Source organism: Pongo abelii, chromosome X (assembly GCF_028885655.2).
Source record: "Pongo abelii isolate AG06213 chromosome X, NHGRI_mPonAbe1-v2.0_pri, whole genome shotgun sequence".
Classification (NCBI taxonomy): Eukaryota; Metazoa; Chordata; class Mammalia; order Primates; family Hominidae; genus Pongo; species Pongo abelii.
Genome location: NC_072008.2, coordinates 91,559,976 through 91,576,814, shown reverse-complemented (window position 1 = coordinate 91,576,814; position 16,839 = coordinate 91,559,976). Strand labels below are relative to the sequence as shown.

At 38.0% G+C, this 16,839-nt stretch overlaps 1 pseudogene; it reads left to right on the top strand.

Moving 5' to 3' along the window:
- Window positions 1-3,057: 3,057 nt before the first annotated feature.
- On the top strand, window positions 3,058-6,240 carry LOC100446078 (stress-induced-phosphoprotein 1-like; annotated as a pseudogene).
- Window positions 6,241-16,839: the final 10,599 nt, after the last annotated feature.

The window sequence follows — 16,839 nt, the reverse complement described above, 5'->3', positions numbered from 1 at the left end:
TCTAAGGAATGTTGATACTGTTTTCCATAATGGTTGTACTAGTTTACATTCTCATAAGCAGTGTAAAAGTGTTCCCTTTTCACCACATCCATACCAACATCTATTATTTTTTTATTTTTTAATTATGGCCATTCTTACAGGAGTAAGGTGGTATCACATTGTGGTTCTGATGTGCATTTTCCTGGTCATTAGTAATGTTAAGCATTTTTTATATCTTTGTTGGCCATTTGTATATCTTCTTTTGAGAATTGTCTATTCATGTCCTCAGCCCATTTTTTGATGTGATTATTATTTTTTCTTGCTTATTTGACTTCCTTGTAGATTCTGGATATTATTAGTCCTTTGTCAGATGCATACTTTGTGAATAATTTCTCCCACTCTGTGGGTTGTCTGTTTACTCTGTTGATTATTTCTTTTGCTGTGAAGAAGCTTTTTAATTTAATAAGGTCTTATCTATTTATCTTTGTTTTGGTTGCATTTGCTTTTGGGTTGTTGGTCATGAACTCTCTGCCTAAACGAATGTCTAGAAGAGTTTTTTCTATGTTATATTCTAGAATTTAGATGGTTTGAGGTCGCAGATTTGAGTCTTTAATACATCTTGAGTTGTTTTTTTTTTATAAGGTGAGAGATGACCCTGCAGTTTCATTCTCCTACATGTGGCTTGCCAATTATCCCAGCATCATTTGTTGAAAGGGTAGTCCTTTTCCCACTTTATGCTTTGGTTTGCTTTATCAAAGATCAGTTGGCTGTAAGTATTTGGCTTTATTTCTGGATTCTCTGTTCTGTTCCATTGGTCTATGTGCCTATTTTTATACCAATACCATGTTGTTTTGGTGACTAGAGCCTTGTAGTATAGTTTGAAGTCAGGTAATGTGATGCCTCCAGATTTGTTCTTAGTGCTTAGCCTTGCTTTGGCTATACAGGCTCTTTTTTTGGTTCCATATGTATTTTAGGATTTTTTTCTAGTTCTGTGAAGAATGATGATGGTATTGTGATGGAAATTGCATTAAGTTTGTAGATTGATTTTGGCAGTATAGTTATTTTCACAGCATTGATTCTACCCATTCATGAGCATGGGATGCATTTCCATTTGTTTGTGTCATCTATGATTTCTTTCAGCAGTGTTTTGCAGTTTTCCTTGCAGAAATCTTTCACCTCCTTGGTTAGGTGTATTCCTAAGTATTTTATGTATTTTTTGCAGCTATTGTAAAAGGGAGTTAGTTCTTGATTTGATTCTCAGCTTGGTTGCTATTGGTGTATAGCAGTGCTAGTAATTTGTGTACGTTGATTTTTTATCCTGAAACTTTACTGAATTCATTTATCATGCCTAGAAGCTTTTTGGATGAGTCTTTAGGGTTTTTCAGGTATATGATCATATCATCAGCAGACAGTGACAGTTTATCACTTTACCAATTTGGATGCCCTTTATTTCTTTCTTTTGTCTGAGGAATCCCAGTACTATGTTAAATATAAGTGGTGAAAGTGAGCATCCTTGTCTTGTTCCAGTTCTCACAGGGGATGCTTTCAACTTTTCCCCATTCAGTATAATGTTGGCTGTGGGTTTACCATAGGTGGCTTTTATTACTTTAAGGTGTGTCCCTTCTATGCCAATTTTGCTGAGGGTTTTAAGCATAAAGCGATGCCGGATTTTGTCAGATGCATTTTCTGCATATGTTGAGATGATTATATGATATTTGTTTTAATTCTGTTTATGTGGTTTATCACATTTACTGGCTTTTGCATTTTAAACCATTCCTGCATCCCTAGTGTAAAACCCACTTGATTACGGTGGAATATATTTTGGATACGCTGTTGGAATCAGTTAGCTAGTATTTTGTTGAGGATTTCTGTATCTATGTTCATCAGAGATATTGGTCTATAGTTTCCTTTCCTTGTTATGTCTTTCCTGGTTTTGGTATTAGGATGATACTGGCTTCATAGACTGATTTGGAGAGGACTCCCTAAATCTGTATCTTTTGAAATGGTTTCAGTACTATTGGTACCAATCTTTAATTGAATGTCTGATAGACTGCAGCTGGGAATGCATCTGGTCCTGGATTTTTTTTTAGCAGTTTATTTTAATCACAATTTCAATCTCGCTGCTTGTTACTGGTCTGTTCAGAGTTTCTATTTCTTCTTGGTTTATCTATTTCCAGGAATTTATTATTATTAAATTATTATTTATTATTACTACATCATTATTATTATTATTATTAAGACAGAGTCTTGCTCTGTCACCCAGGCTGGAGTGCAGTGGCATGATCTCGGCTCACTGCAGCCTCCGCCTCCCAGGTTCAAGCAATTCTCCTGCCTCAGCCTCCCAAGTAGCTGGGACTACAGGCACGAACCACCATGCCCAGCTAATTTTTGTATTTTTAGTAAAGACGAGGTTTCACCATTTTGGCTAGGATGGTCTTTATCTGCTGACCTCGTGATCTGCATGGGTTTTTCTTTTCTGTTGTATTGTCAGGCTGCAAATTTTTCAAGCTTATATGTTCTTCTTCCTCTTGAATACTTTACCACTTAAGACATTTCTTTCACCAATACCCTAAATCATCTCTTTCAAGTTCAAAGTTCCAGAGATCTCTAGATCAGGGGCAAAATGCCGCCAGTCTCTTTGCTAAAGCATAGCAAGAGTGACCTTTACTCCAGTTTCCCATAAGTTCCTCATCTCCATCTGAGACCAATTCAGCTTGGACTTAATTGTCCATATCACTATCAGCATTTTGGTCAAAGCCATTCAACAAATCTCTGGGAAGTTCCAAACTTTCCCACATCTTCCTGTCTTTGGAGCCCTCCAAGTCTCTAGGAAGTTCCAAACTTTCCCGCACTTTCCTGTCTTCTTCTGAGCCCTCCAAACTGTTCCAACCTCTGCCTGTTACCCACTTGCAAAGTTGCTTCCACATTTCAGGTATCCATATAGCAGCACCCCACTACCTCAGAACCAATTTACTGTATTAGTTCCTTCTCACACTGCTATGAAGAAATACCAGAGACTGGGTTGGGAACGTGGAGTAGACAGATTCGATTCAGCGGGGTTCCTGGCCGCGCTGTGCTATGAAGCAGGTCAATGAGCTGAAAGACAAGGGCAACAAGGCCCTGGGCATGGGCAACATCGACAATGCCTTACAGTACTACTCCGAAGCCATTAAGCTGGATCCCCACAACCAAGTGCTCTACAGCAACTGTTCTGCCACCTATGCCAAGAAAAGAGACTACCAGAAGGCTTACAAGGATGGCTGCAAGACCGTCGACCTAAAAGCTTGACTGGGGCAAGGACTGTTCACGAAAACCAGCAGCTCTAGGGTTCTTAAACCGATTTGAAGAAACCAAGCGAACCTACGAGGAGCGCTTAAAACACGAGGTAAATAACCCTCAACTGAAAAAGGGTTTACAGAATATGGAGGCCAGGTTGGCAGAGAGAAAATTTATGAATGCTTTCAACATGCCCAATCTGTATCAGAAGTTGGAGAGTGATCCCAGGACAAGGACACTGCTCAGTGATCCTACCTACCGGGAGCTGATAGAGCAACTACAAAACAAGCCTTCTGGTCTGGGCACGAAACTACAAGATCCCCGGATCATGACCACTCTCAGTGTCCTCCTTGAGGTCGCTCGGGGCAGTATGGATGAGGAGGAAGAGGTTGCAACATCTTCACCACCACCCCTTCCCAAAAAGGAGACCAAGCCAGAGCCAATGGAAGATCTTCCAGAGAATAAGAAGCAGGCACTGAAAGAAAAAGAGCTGAGGAACAATGCCTACAAGAAGAAACACTGACAGCCTTGAAGCATTACGACAAAGCCAAGGAGCTGGACCCCAGCGTCATGACTTACATTACCAATCAAGCAGCGGTATAATTTGAAAAGGGCTACTGCAATAAATGCCGGGAGCTTTGTGAGAAGTCCATTGAAGGGGGGAGAGAAAACAGAGACTATCTACAGATTGCCGAAGTGTGTGCTCGAATTGGCAACTCCTACTTCAAAGAAGAAAAGTACAAGGATGCCATCCATTTCTATAACAAGTCTCTGGCAGAGCACCGAACTCCAGATGTGCTCAAGAAATGCCAGCAGGCAGAGAAAATCCTGAAGGAGCAAGAACGGCTGGCCTACATAAACCCCGACCTGGCTTTGGAGGAGAAGAACAAAGGCAACGAGTGTTTTCAGAAAGGGGACTATCCCCACGCCGTAAAGCATTATACAGAAGCCATCAAAAGGAACCCGAAAGATGTCACCATGATTCTGAGGCTTCCCCAGCCATGTGGAACTGTAAGTCCAATTAAACCTCTTTTTCTTCCCAGTCTCGGGTATGTCTTTCTCAGCAGCATGAAAATGGACTACTATGAATGTGATCTTCCATTTTCCTGCTTTTGACTGAGATACAGCTACAGAAAGTTATTATTTTTTATTTTCCTTTCAATTACTATAGGAAAAACAATTGTGCAAGAAAAACAAGAATTAACAACTGACACTTAAATTCAAATGTGTTTATGTGAAAAATTTGGCTGTGTGTTGTCAGTTTGTGACTTCTGGTTTAGAGTGAAATGTAAAAATTGTTAGGTTATCCAGACATTGTGATGTCAGGCACACAGCACCATCTGTGAAGTACTGTTCCCAGGAAGTTGAAGCTGAGTGTAATTAAGTCCCCAGAGTTAACTTTCATTTATAAAAATAAGGAAGACAGAGAAACTAAGGACATAGACAAATCCAGAAAGTGGGATATTCCATAAGAACAACTGTTGTGGTTTCTCTAACTAGTCAATGGCAGGGAAAATAAAGGTGAGAGAAAATACTGTTCTAGATTCACAAAGACCAAAGAGGTATCAATTAAGTGGAATTTATAAATTTTGTTTCAATCCTAATTAGAGCACACATTTTTAAATAACCAGGAACATTTACTTGTAGACAAGATATTAGATTATTTATTGATACAAAATAATAATACATACTTGTGAGGTATATGTGATATTTTGATACATGCATACAATATGTAATGATCTAATCAGGGTATTTACGCTATCCATCACCTCAAACATGTATCTTTGTGTGTGTGTGTGTTGGGAACACTTAAGTCTTCTCTTCTAGCTGTTTTGAAATATACAATAAATTATTATTAATGATAGTAATCCTGCTGTGCTGTTAAAAGTTAGAATGTATTCCTTTTATCTAACTGTTTGTACCCATTAACCAAACTTTTTTCATCTACCCTACCCTTCCCAGCCTCTGACAACTATCACTCTACATTCTAACTCCATGAGATCAACTTTTCTAGCTCCCACATATGAGTGAAAATGTGTGATATTTGTCTTTTTATTCCTGGCTTATTTTACTTAACATAATGACATCTAGTTCCATCAATATTGCTGCAAATGACAGGATTTCATTGTTTTCTAACGGCTGAATAGATTCCAGTGTATGTATACAAAATTTCCTTTATCCATTCATATATTGATGGACACTTAAATTAATTCCATATCTTGGCCATGGGAATACTGCTGCAACAAATGTGGGTGAAGCACTGTATTGTATGGTAGTTCTATTTTTAGTTTTAGAGAGCCTTCCATACTGTTTTCCATAATGACTGTACTCATTCACATTCTCACTAACCATAAATAAGGGTTTTGTAACAGAGTATCCATGATTGTATGTAGAGGTGAAATTATGTGATGTCTGAGACTTGTCTTAAATACTTATGAAAAATGAGAAACAACAAAAAGAGATAGATGTGGCAAGTGAGGCAAATCTTGATAATGACTGAGTCTGGTGATTAGTATATGTGGGTCCATTGTACAATTTTCTATTTTTGTTTATGTTTGGAAGTATTCATTTAAAAAATTTAAACTACAGAGAATTTCACTTCTAGGTATGGTATATTATTACCCTGCCTGACAACTCTCTCCTCCATCCCACTGAAGAAAACAAATATAAAACTCAGGCGTAAAACAAAAAGTGAATACTTGAATGTAGTGGAGAGTGGTCAAAAGTGTCTGTTGGATGGGAAGTACATGTTTACCTGGTGGAAGGGAGATAAGTACATTCCCATCTCTGCAATTGTTAGTCAGCAGCTAAGTGCACTCCACACTTAGATTTTTCTGACTCGACTACCAACCTTTTATTTTGAAAATTGATATTCAAAAAAACACTTTTTTTTCTGAATAAACCTTCTTTCAGGGAACACAAATAGTTGACTGGAGAAATTCTTTCTTTGTAGACAAATACAAGCTTTTAAAAGTAGAAGAATGATAGAATTAAGAAATCATTTTGTTTTGTTTTATTATGTTTCATTTTGCAACATCTAGTGAAATAATGGATCTTGGTAACAATCATCAGCGGATGCTAAAACCATTAGGAGAAAGGCTATGGGGATTATGCAATGAACGAATTGGACTGATAACACAGGAACTCACTCATCAATTTTAATTACCATCATTAACAGGGGACTACGAGATATCATAGCACAATGCAGAGGAAATACACAGCACTCCCTCTGAAGCATCATGCCCAAGGAATTCAAGCTGAATTTAAGCAAGCCTCTGGATCTGACTTTCAGTTTAATAGGAAATATGGCGGATAGAGAAACAAGTTAGATGATACCAAGTCAACAGTGTAGGACATTCTACAAGTCAATTGATCTAATTTCTCCAATAACTTAATGAAATGACATGAAAACTAGGTGAGGGAAGGTGGCAATTGTAGAAATAAGATATTTTTGTGGTAGAATCTCTGAAAGTCAGAAGTGGACTTTGTTTGGATCCTGAAACAAACACAACAATTAAAAGCTATTTTTGATATAGTGTAGGAAATTTAGAATATAAAACATATATTAAATGATGACGGAGAATAATTATTAATTTATTTATTTGTAATAATGGATAAGTAGTAAGATAAACAAGAAAAAATGTTTATTGGTTATAGACATATAGGAGTCTAAAGTATTTAGGATAAAGTGATATGATAGCTTGGATTTCTCTAGAAATATTCCAGTAAAAAAAAAGAAAAATGGAACATAATTGGGAAGTTATGGTAATTTTTTTATGCTGAATAGAGGGACTCATAAGTTTATTATACTTTTGTTTTCTTTTAGAGATGAGGTCTTGCTCTGTCACCAAGGCTGGAGTGCAGTGGCATGATCATAGCTCTTGGGCTCAAGCAATCATCCCACCTCAGCCTCTCAAGTAGCTAGGACTACAGGTGTGCACACCATGCTTGGCTCATTTGTTTGTTTGTTTTGTTTTTTATTATGAAGTTCCTTAAAGAACAAATTTCTATTTGGTTTTCATTACATAATTTGACACATCTTAGGTTTATAATTTATGGGAACAGAAAGACCAGTAGTTTGTCTGCAATGGAAAAATTTTATGATCTAAACTCTGGTGGAACATAATTTATGGACCAAATATCAGGAGAAGGCCTCACATTTCATATGTATTCAAAATTTCATTTACATATTTCAGTTAAATTCTCAAGTTTTCAGAGGAGTCAACAAAAGTTGTTTTTATCTTTCAGCCTAGTAGGCTGGAAAATGTAGCATCTCTTCAGATGTTGGAAACATTCTTCTCAGTGTTCAGGAATGCCACTGCTGCTCCTTTTAGCACAATCCCCATATCCCTGGGCTTTTCTGATCCATGTGAATTAGTTCCTGGTGCACAAGGATTGTTATCTGTGCCATGCTATGGTTCCTATTCCATAATCGAGATTAGCAGTGGGTAAAGGTGTGAGGTACAGATCGTGGGCCAGAACAGGAGGAGACAGTCAGATCTCCCCAACTTGGCTCCCTCTATGCGCTCTTCTCATATGCAGTTGGGTTGATGTCTGCTTCACAAGAGAGAAAGAGACTTTCATGCCTCTGTCTGGAAAAGACTAAATCAGCCCAACCTTCCTCTCCTGAGCCAACCAGATAGGTATGCTCTGTAATCAATGTATGCAAAGTTTCAAAGGGAAAACATAAGTTGATGCATGACAGATGTGATCACTTTCCTTCTTGCGTGTGTTCTGAATGTTTTATTTTATTTTGATCATTTGTTCCCTACTCTTTTTCCCTACTTTTATTTTAAGTTCAGGCAGTCCATGTGCAGGTTTGTTACATGCGTAAATTCTGTGTGGCTCAGGCTTGGTGTATGAATTGGCTGGGATTTGTCTTCTGACTTGTGAAACCAAAAAATTGAATCCAATAAACTGAGTGCTGAAGCCATGGGGAGAATCCTACCTGAGAAAGAACCAGAGAACACATATCCAAATTCTGTCTACCCACATTTTTTAGTGATCTCTGAATCAGGCATTTGTAGAACAGACTAAAGGCATCTCAATTAAAGACCATAACATTCTAATATAGAGGTTGCAAACTGACAACTCATGGGCAATTCCTGCACACAGACATATTTAAATTCAATCTGAGCAGATAATGGAGATGCTGCCCAAAAAGTAACGTTTGAAGTTCAAGCCCAGCCCCACCTCCCACCGAAAAAAATCACCTCCTAAAACAAAAGAAACAACGCTCATCAGAGAAAAATAAGAGAATCCCAAATCTTCATAATTTAACATTCATTGTATCCAGGATATAGCAGAAAATTGCTAGGCATATAAAGAACTAAGAAAATAGAACATAGCCTAAAGAGAAAAAATAATCAGTTGAGCCTGACCCCAAGATAAAGCAGTTGTTGGAATTATTAAACAAATATTTTAAAGTGGTTATAATGACCACCCTCAATGAAATAAACAAAATATGGTTTTAATAAGTAAAAGTCTCAGCAAAAATATAAGAAATCTCAATAGAGAATGAGAAACAATAAAATCAAATTAAATGGAAATTCTAAAATTAAAAGATATACTTTCTGAAATTAAAAGTTCACAATAGACTAAGCCAAATGAAACGACAGAGGAACAAGTAAATATACTTGAAGACAGATCAATCAAAATAACCTTATGTGAGGCCAGACACGGTGGCTCATGCCTGTATTCCCAGCACTTTGGGAGGCCAAGGCGAGCAGATCACCTGAGGTCAGGAGTTCGAGACCAGCCTGACCAACAAGGAGAAACCCCGTCTCTACTGAAAACACAAAATTAGCGCGGTGGTATGTGCCTAAAATTCCAGCTACTCGGGAGGCTGAGGCAGAAGAATCGCTTGAACCTGGGAGGCAGAGGTTGCAGTGAGCCAAGAATGCACCATTGCACTCCAGTCTGGGCAACAAGAGCGAAACTCCGTTTCAAAAAAAAAAAAAAACCTTATGTGATATGCAGAGAGAAAAACAATAGACTGAGACAGATAACTCTTAGGTGTTATCAAATGATTTGACATATGTGTAAATGGAATATCAAAAGATGATGAGAAAGAATGGGGCAGAAAAAAATCTTCAGAAATAGTAGCTCAAAATTTTCCAAATTTGATGAAAAACAGAAACTGGAAGATTCGAGATACTCAATGAATACCATGCAGAGTAAACAAAAAAGAAGTTCATGCCAAGGAGTATCACAGTCAAACTATTGAAAGTCAAAGATGTTTCTAGGAATACTATGTAGCCATAAAAAAAGAATGAGATCATGTTCTTTGCAGCAATATGAATGAGGTGGAGTCCATTATCTTAAGAGAACTAACACAGGAACAAAAAACAAATACCGTGTGTTCTCACGTGTAAGTGAGAGCTAAACAATGAGAACACATGGACACAAACACAGGAACAACAGACACTGGGGCCTACTTGATGGTGAAGGTGGGAAAAGGGTGAGAATCGAAAATCTACCTATCAGGTACTATGCTTATTAGCTGGGTGGCAAAGTAATCTGTACACCAAGCCTTTACAACACTCAATTTACCCATATGATAATCCTGCATATGTACCCCCTGCACCTAAAATATGAGTTGGAAAGAAAAAAAGAAATTCAAAGATAAAGAGCAAATCTTGAAAGCAAAAAGAGCAAGATGCAATGGGAAGAAACAGGGGCCGGGGCTGCTGGGGATGGGAGACAGCGGGGGTGGGGGACAGAGACAATGGGGGACAGATCTACTTAACACCCAATTTCATCAGAAACAAGGGAGGCCACAAGATAATGAAGCAGAAATATTTAAGTGTTAAAATAAAACTATAAACCTATAGTTCTATATTCAGCAAAACAACTCTTTAAAAATGAAAGGAAAATAAAGACATTTTCAGGTAAAAGGAAAATAAAGACATTTTCAGGTAAAAGAAAACAAAGATAATGCCAGGTCTGCATTACAAGAAATGCTGAAGGTGGTTCTTCAGGTTAAAGGGAAATAATTCCAGATGGAAATTTAGATCATTAGAAAAGAATCAACTGCATCAGAACAGTAACTATCTGGCTAAATACAAGGACTATTTAAAAAAAAATTTGCTCTTTTCTTCTTAATTGCTTTATAAACCACATAACTGTTCAGTGCAAAATAACATTGTCTTATATTGTAATGTACATACATATAATACATATGACAATGATAGCAGAGAATACATTATTAACTATAAACAGACTATAGAATTAGAGATTAATAACATAAGCTCTAGGGAAATCATTAAGAAATAAAATGCAGGCAGGTCACACCAGTAATCCCAACACTTCTGGGAGGCCAAGGTGAGAACTTAAGGGACTGCAAGACCAGCATGGGCAACAAAGTGAGACCCCCATCTCTACAAAAAAAAAAAAAAAAAAAAAAAAAAATTAGCAGTGTGTGGTGGCATGCACCTGCAGTCCCAGCTACTTGGGAGCTGAGGTGGGAGGATCACGTGAACCCAGGAGGTAGAGGCTGCAGTGAGCTATTATTTCACCACTGCATTCCAGCCTGGCCTGGGTAACCGAGTGAGACCTCATCTCTATAAATAAATAAACAAACAAACAAATGAAATTAAAAATAAATAAAATGCAAAGAATTTTAAGTAAATATTTATCAGGAAATAATAATGTAATTCTAATAAAATCAAATAAGTCGATAAAAGGGAAGAAAAGAGGAACAAAAAGCAGAGGATGCAAACTAAAAACACAAAAAATTGGTGGACTCAAACATATGTCAATAATTTTGCCTTAAAAATTACTTATCTAAATATTCCAAATAAATTGCCAAAATGGGTAAAAAGAAAACAAGACTCAACTGTATACCATCTAAAAGAGATGCACTTTAAAAAAAAGGTATAGGTTGAAAGTAAATGGATATAAAAATATGCTTTACAAATAATAAGCATAAGAAGATGAGAATGGTCATTTGATCAGATGAAAGAGATTTCAAGATGAAATATATTATAAGAGATAAAGAGGAACATTTCATAACGATAAAAATTCGTCAGGAAGATGTAACAATCATAAATGTGTGTCCCACGAGAGAGCTTCAAAATACATGAGGCAGTAGTTGACAAAATTTAATGGCAAAATAGATAATTCCACAAGCATAGTTGGAGAATTTAATAGTCTGTATTAGTTATCTATTCTATGTAACAAATTACCTCACAATAATTGACTTAAAACCACAAACATTTATTTCAGTTTCTAGGCCCAGCTTAACTAGATCCTCTGGCTCTGGGTCTCTCATAAGGCTGCACTCAAGGTATTGCTTGGGGCTACAGCCCTCACAATGTTTCACTGGAAGAAGATCCAGTTCTAAGCTCACTCACGTGGCTGTTGACAGGCATTAGAAATTCCAGGTCAAAGTTCACTTATGTGGCTATTGGCAGGCCTTAGGTCTCTGATGGCTGTAGATCACTAAAAACATTTGTTTCTTGCTACATGTGCCTCTCTAAAGGCTATTCACAATATGTTAGCTTGCTTTCTCAAGTGCAAGGGGAGAGAGAGAGAAAGAGAGAAGTACTTAATGAGCACTTCTTCATATGCTGCTCTGTGAATGAATTATTTCCTTTGAATGTATTTTGGCTTTCCAAATTTTTGTCTTTCCATATTGTAAATTCCTCAATAGAAGAAACCATGGCCTTTTCTTTATTACATCCATTTCCCTGTTCTATCCTCCAGTGTTAACTTCATGGTTCTACAATGTCACAAAATGTATAGCAGTTAACATGTTTAGTGTTACTCATGGCCTCAGGAAGGGCATACTGGTATGTGCAAAGCCATCCAAATAGAACACCAATGAGGAATTTTTAAAAAATGTCGACTACACATAGCTAATCATTGTATAGCCAGTTCATGAAGTTTAGAATTTGTACAGTGATAGCTTAACCATCTTAGGATATATTTCTAAGAATAATATAGGAAGTGGTATTTGAATTAACAGCTCCAGGATTTTTAACTTCTTGTCTTTGTACATTTGTGTTATGGAAGGGAACTAAGGGCACCTAGTAATTTTAAAAAAGGTAGTAAATTCTTATCCAGCTCTACTCATTGGAAGTTGGAGAATGGCAATACAAAGCTACTTGAGTCTCGGTTGCTAAGGAAAACAGAAATATAATTTCTGGAGCTAACCCCTCCATTCTATTAATGGGTTCTCTCTAACAGAATTTCTTTTTTTTTAATTTCCAACTTTTATTTTAAGTTTAGGGGTACCTGTGCAGGATGTGCAGGTTTGTTACATAGGTAAATATGTGCCATGGTGGTTTGCTGTACAGATCATCCCATCACCTAGGTATTAAGCCCAGTATCCATTAGCTATTCCTCTTGATGCTCTCCCTCCTCCCAGCCCCACCCTCTAACAGGCCTCAGTGTGTATTGTTCCCCACCATGTGTCCATGTGTTCTCAACATTCAGCTCTCACTTATAAGTGAGAACATGCGGTATTTGGTTTTCTGTTTCTTCATTAGTTTGCTGAGGATAATGGCTTCCAGCTCTATCCATGTCCCTAGAAAGGAAATGATCTTATTCTTTTTATGGGTACATAGTATTCCATGGTGTATATGTACCACATTTTTTTTATCCAGTCTATCATTGGTGGGCATTTAGGTTGAGTCCATGTCTTTGCTATTGGGAATAGTCCTGCAATGAACACATGTGTCTCTATACCTTTATAATAGAATAATTCCTATTCTTTTGAGTATATACCCAGTAATGGGATTGCTGGATCAAATGGTATTTCTGCCTCTACGTCTTTGAGGAATCGCCACACTGTCTTTGACAGTGGTTGAACTAATTTACACTCCCACCAACAGTGTAAAAGCATTCCTTTTTCAGATGAGTTCATGTCCTTTGTAGGGACATGGATGAAGCTGGAAGCCATCATTCTCAGCAAACTATCACAAGGACAAAAAACCAAACACCGCATGTTCTCACTCACAGGTGGGAATTGAACAGTGAGAACACTTGGACACAGGAAGGCCAACATCACACACTGGGGCCTATTGTGGGGTGGGGAGGGATAGCATTAGGAGATATACCTAATATAAATGATGAGTTAATGGGTGCAGCACACCAACATGACACATGTATACATATGTAACAAACCTGCATGTTGTGCACATGTACCCTAAAACTTAAAGTATAATAAAAAAAATTCCTTTTTCTCCACAACCTTTCCAGTGTCTGTTGTTTCTTTACTTTTTAATAATCACCATTCTCACAAGACAGGGATGCCCTCTCTCACCACTCCTGTTCAACATAGTGTTGGAAGTTCTGGCCAGGGCAATCAGGCAGGAGAAAGAAATAAAGGGTATTCAATTAGGAAAACAGGAAGTCAAATTGTTCCTTTTTGCAGATGACATGACTGTATATTTAGAAAACCCCATCATCTCAGCCCAAAATCTCCTTAAGCTGATAAGCAACTTCAGCAAAGTCTCAGGATACAAAATCAATGTGCAAAAATCACAGGCATTCCTATACATCAATAAGACAAACAGAGAGCCAAATCATGAGTGAACTCCCATTCACAATTGCTTCAAAGAGAATAAAATACCTAGGAATCCAACTTACAAGGCATGTGAAGGATCTCCTCAAGGCGAACTACAAACCACTGCTCAATGAAATAAAAGAGGACACAAACAAATGGAAGAACATTCCATGCTCATGGATAGGAAGAATCAATATCATGAAAATGGCCATACTGCCCAAGGTAATTTATAGATTCAATGCCATCCCCATCAAGCTAGCAATGACTTTCTTCAAAGAATTGGAAAAGAACTACTTTAAAGTTCATATGGAACCAAAAAAGAGCCCGCATCACCAAGTCAATCCTAAGCCAAAAGAACAAAGCCGGAGGCATCGTGCTACCTGACTTCAAACTATACTACAAGGCTACAGTAATCAAAACAGCATGGTACTGGTACAAAACAGAGATATAGACCAATGGAACAGAACAGAGCCCTCGGAAATAATACCACACATCTACAACCATCTGATCTTTGACAAACCTGACAAAAACAAGAAATGGGGAAAGCATTCCCTATTTAATAAATGGTGTTGGGAAAACTGGCTAGCCATATGTAGAAAGCTGAAACTGGATCCCTTCCTTACACCTTATACAAAAATCAATTCAAGATGGATTAAAGACTTAAATGTTAGACCTAAAGCCATAAAAACCCTAGAAGAAAACCTAGGCAATGCCATTCAGGACATAGGCATGGGCAAGGACTTCATGTCTAAAACAGCAAAAGCAATAGCAACAAAAGCCAAAATTGACAAATGGGATCTAATTAAACTAAAGAGCTTCTGCACAGCAAAAGAAACTACCATCAGAGTGAACAGGCAACCTACAGAATGGGAGAAAATTTTTGCAATCTACTCATCTGACAAAGGGCTAATATCCAGAATCTACAATGAACTCAAACAAATTTACAAGAAAAAAACAACCCCATCAAAAAGTGGGCAAAGGATATGAACAGACACTTCTCAAAAGAAGACATTTATGCAGCCAACAGACACATGAAAAAATGTTCATCATCACTGGCCATCAGAGAAATGCAAATCAAAACCACAATGAGATACCACCTCATGCCAGTTAGAATGGCAATCATTAAAAAGTCAGGAAACAACAGGTGCTGGAGAGGATGTGGGGAAATAGGAACACTTTTACACTGTTGGTGGGACTGTAAACTAGTTCAACTATTGTGGAAGACAGTGTGACGATTCCTCAAGGATATAGAACTAGAAATACCATTTGACCCAGCCATCCCATTACTGGGTATATACCCAAAGGATTATAAATCACGCTGCTATAAAGACACATACACACGTATGTTTATTGCGGCACTATTCACAATGGCAAAGACTTGGAACCAGCCCAAATGTCCATCACTGATAGACTGGATTAAGAAAATGTGGCACATATACACCATGGAATACTATGCAGCCATAAAAAATGATGAGTTCATGTCCTTTGTAGGGACATGGATGAAGCTGGAAACCATCATTCTCAGCAAATCATCGCAAGGACAAAAAACCAAGCACCACATGTTCTCACTCATAGGTGGGAATTGAACAATGAGAACATTTGGAGACAGGAAGGGGAACATCACACACTGGGGCCTATCATGGGGTGGGAAGAGTGGGGAGGGATAGTATTAGGAGCTATACCTAATGTAAATGACGAGTTAATGGGTGCAGCACATCAACATGGTGCATGTATACATATGTAACAAACCTGCATGTTGTGCACATGTACCCTAGAACTTAAAGTATAATAAAAGTAAATAAATAAATACATTTTTAAAAAAGGTAAAAAAAATAATAATAATCACCTTTCTGACTGGTGTGAGATGGTATCTCATTGTGGTTTTGATTTGCATTTCTCTAATGATCAGTGATGTTGTGATTTTTTTCACATGTTTGTTGGCTGCATGTATGTCTTCTTTTGAGAAGTGTCTGTTCATGTCCTTTGCCCACTTTTTAATGGAGTTTTTTGTTTTTTTTCTTGTAAATTTGTTTAAGTTCCTTGTAGATCCTGGATATTAGCCCTTCGTCAGATGGATAGATTGCAAAAATTTTCTCCCATTCTGTAGGTTGTCTGTTCACGCTGATGATAGTTTCTTTTGCTGTGCTCTTTAGTTTAATTAGATCTCATTTGTTAATTTTTGCTTTTCTTGCAATTGCTTTTGGCATCTTCATTATGAAATCTTTGCCCATGTCTATGTCCTGAAAGGCATTGCCTAGATTTTCTTCTGGGTTTTTTACAGTTTGGGGTTTTGCGTTTGTTTGAAATGCTTGTTCCCCAGTGCCATAAAGAAATAGCACTTGAACATAAATTTAATTTCCTCAGCAAGGCCATTTTTATACGTTCTGCATAAAGGGTACACTCGCCAGCAGTTTTCCCATGAGAGTACACCGAACAAAGGAGACAGGGTCATTTATAACCTGATGCGTCCATCCTACTGCTGTGTCCAGTTTCCATTGGCTGGAACAGGACCTCACATTCTGTATTTGTCCCGATTGGCTAGCAACTTAGAACGTTTTAAAAGAGGCATAGGCAGAGGAGAACAAAGGAAGGAGGAAGTAACTTGTGGAATGCTGAGAAAGGTAAAAACACCTTCAAATAAGGAAGAGGAACAGGCTATGACCTAATGCTTGCTTGGACCAGTATAAGCATGCCAGGGCAAATATTTAGGCTAAATTCTGGGGGGAAATAACATAAAGTACGCAGATATTTAAGAATGTTAGCACAGGTCGCCGGTCGCGGTGGCTCACGCCTGTAATCCCAGCGCTTTGGGAGGGCGAGGCGGGAGGATCACGAGGTCAGGAGATCGAGACCATCCTGGCTGATACGGTGAAACCCCGTCTCTACTAAAAATACAAAAAAATTAGCTGGGCGTGGTGGCAGGCGCCTGTAGTCCCAGACACTTGGCAGGCTGAGGCAGGAGAATGGCATGAACCCAGGAGGCGGAGCTTGCAGTGAGCAGAGATCATGCCACTGCACTCCAGCCTGGGTGACAGAGCGAGACTCCATCTCAAAAAAAAAAAAAAGAATGTTAG